A 3276-nucleotide genomic window follows, 5' to 3' on the forward strand; every position below is an offset into this window, starting at 1 on the left:
ACCGTGGTTCTTCAAACGGTCTATATTATTTGATCTGGAGTATTGGAAAGATATTCCCGTGCGTCACAACCTTGATGTCATGCATATTGAGAAAAATATATGTGAAATCCTTGTTGCCTTGATGTTGAACACGCCTGGCAAAACCAAGGATGATGCTAATGCACGCAGGGACCTGAAACAATTGGGAATTAAGAAGCGTCTATGGCTGAAAAAGAACAATGGCAAGGTGATTCAGAAACAAAGTCCTTTCTGTCTAAGAAAAGAAGAGAAAAAACTTTTCATCCAGACTTTGCATGAGCTGCGTGTTCCGATCGGTTTTAGTGCAAATTGGAGGACCATCGTAAAGGAAGATTGCGTGGATTTAAAGGAAATGAAGTCTCATTCTTACCATGTGTTGATGCAACATCTGCTCCCAGTTCTCATTCAGCATGCATTCAGGGATAGAAAGGTCATTCGTCCTATAATTACAAGCTTTTGCACCTTCTTTAATGCCTTGTGCTCGACAACCATAGACCTTCAAACACTCCTTACTCTCGAGAGAGGCATGGCTAGGATGTTATGTCAGCTTGAGACTATATGCCCACCATCGATATTTGTCATTATGATGTATTTGTCGATCCATTTGGCTTACGAGGCTCGCATATGTGGTCCTGTATACTATCGATGGATGTATCCATTCGAAAGGTACGTTGTGAGCTTAATAAGAATAAATCGGCTTAACATCTACATTTGCATGTATATATAATGTATCATTAACTTTGTCAGGTTCATGAAGACATTCAAGGCCTATGTCCGTAACAAGACACGACCTGAGGGTTGTATTGCAGAGCAGTACATCCAAGAGGAGACAGTTATATTCTGCAACCAATATAAAGGAAAACAGAAAACAAGCCTACTGGAAAAACTGGAAAAACGGTTTGACAGAGTCATTCCAGGACTACGTAAGTTGGAAGATATCGTTGATGATGACTCTAATGATGACGATGTTGGTCCAGTAGGTTTGGGTCAAAATGTTATCCTAGCGGGTATCGAATACGAACAAGCTCGTAGATGGGTACTGAAGAGTCATCCCAGCTACGACGAGTGGGAATGGTATGTATAATAAGCTCATATATATATATGTATATATATATTTGTCTTCCTTTATGCGATTTCAATATAACAATGTTATCGAATATCGCGCAGGAAGCACAAAGATTTCTTGCAGCGATGCTATAAGAGGATCAACAGGGTGCCTAGCAAGGACGAATTCATATCTTGGTTGAAGAGGCAACCAGAGTTCATTGAATCTGACGATACTGAATTTAAAGATGTTGTGAGAGGACCTCTAGCTTTTTCTATGCAATACAATAAATATTGTATTAATGGTTTCCTCTTTGTCACTAAGGACTATGAGGAGAATAAAACGAACCAAAACAGTGGGGTTAGGACAGAGGGTATGACAACCTTTCGATCAAGTGCTAAGGATATCAATACAGTGGATGAAAATCAACCTTACTACGGAGTCCTTCGTAGAATTATCCAATTGGACTACCGAACAGGGTACAAGCCCGTCCTATTTAAGTGTGATTGGGTGAAAGTGACACATCATGGTGTTTCTTTTGATGTAGAAGCGAATTTGAGATTAGTAAATTTGGCTAGTCTTTACAGTTCAGACAAAGTCGGTGACGAGCCCTTCATTCTTGCAGAGCATGTCACACAAGTTTTCTACTCCAGAGATCCAAAAAATCCTGACTGGCATGTGGTCTTGGAGGTTCCCCAAAAAAAATTTGTCGAAGAAGAGACGTGCGTTCTATCGGAACGATTAAGGGCTGTAAGTAATGCCGATGCAGGACCTGATCTCATCTCATTAGCAATGGTTGATGAATTGATATTCAATAAATCTGAAGATGTCAGTGTTGTGGTCGAGAAAACAAAGAAAAGAAAATGATCGAAGAGAATCTACTGATTTGTTTGTATTTTCTAAGCATGTAACAAAATGATATTTATTGGAGGAAGTTTAAACAAGGTTTGGATAATATAGTGAATTTTTTGTACTTTATCTGTGATCTAAATTATTTCTTAACTATTAGCTTTTTTTAAAAAAAAATCTTTTCTTATCTTTTCATATTAGGGAAGAAATAGGCACATGGATTCACAAGCAGAGGTATTGGGTGCGCAGGTGCTTGGGAGTACAGATTCAAGCAATACCAAAGGTAATAAGATACTTCTCCTTAATTATATATGTAAATTTCCTTTTCCTTATATATTGGCAGTAATCAATGATGTGTATATATAACTGTTATTCTTTTTATGTAATTGTGTCAGCTTCTTCTTCATCTAAAAAAAGAGGCATTACTAGGGGGGTCTCTTTACTTGTGCCACCTGATAGGAAAAAAGTCCTAAAGACGAATGAATTCGGGCAACCGAATGAGGACTGTTCCGATCACAGGGACTTTGCATCGCATGTCGGTGTCCTCACCCGTTCTCATATCCCGATCATATACCCGGACTTTCGCCAAGTGCTTCATGAACAAATTCATATGGTCACAGAAAGATTGTCACAGTTTTATGAGTTTGAGGGTCAAAGTTGGGCTGCAAGTCTTGATTATGTTACAAAACGCATCAATGAAGCGTGGAGGAATTACAAGAGAAGATTGACTGCAAAATATATTACAAATAAGGATCCTATTGCTGTAAGAGATGGTCCTGCCCCCCCAGGTATCCCTATGGAGGATTGGAAGGCCTTCGTGGATCAACGTACCACCGAGGAATTCAAGAGGGTAAGCGCAAGGAATAAAGTCAATCGGGCCAAGCTAAAAGGACCTGCGTGTCTTGGGAGGCACAGCATGGCTGTTACTCGCCATAAGATGGTATGTATTTAAAAATAGATATTATAGTTTAAAATTGAATTTAAATTTGAATTATCATTCATCTAAATCTATTAATGATGTGTATTTCAATGATATATAATGTGCCAAAGGCGATGGAGAAGAATCTTACCTCTGATGTCGAGATAGGTAGATGTGAAGTCTTCTTAAGAGCCCATACAAGAAAGGACAAAGTTGTCCAATATCCTGACCTTGCTGTAAGTGTATCCCTCGTACCACTAACTAGTACCCTTGTGAAAAGCCTAAGTATAACTTTGAATTATATTACATTCATTTGTATTTTTTCACAGGAAAAACTAGATGAGCTCTATAGTAGCAATTCTGCTTCTAGGATGACCGGCATGGATGATGCCCTTACAGAGGTAGTAATAAAATTTAAAAATTAGTAGAGTTTTATGGTAATTAT

The 3276-nt window shown here is 38.5% G+C and overlaps 1 long non-coding RNA gene across 1 annotated transcript; it reads left to right on the top strand.

Moving 5' to 3' along the window:
* The first annotated feature begins 2725 nt into the window (after positions 1–2725).
* LOC131243110 (uncharacterized) lies at positions 2726–3067 on the top strand. Its single transcript, XR_009169869.1, has 2 exons — positions 2726–2852; positions 2963–3067. It is a non-coding gene; the product is annotated as an uncharacterized LOC131243110 (long non-coding RNA).
* The last annotated feature ends 209 nt before the right edge of the window (positions 3068–3276 follow it).

This window comes from Magnolia sinica, chromosome 4, assembly GCF_029962835.1.
Source record: "Magnolia sinica isolate HGM2019 chromosome 4, MsV1, whole genome shotgun sequence".
Lineage (NCBI taxonomy): Eukaryota > Viridiplantae > Streptophyta > Magnoliopsida > Magnoliales > Magnoliaceae > Magnolia > Magnolia sinica.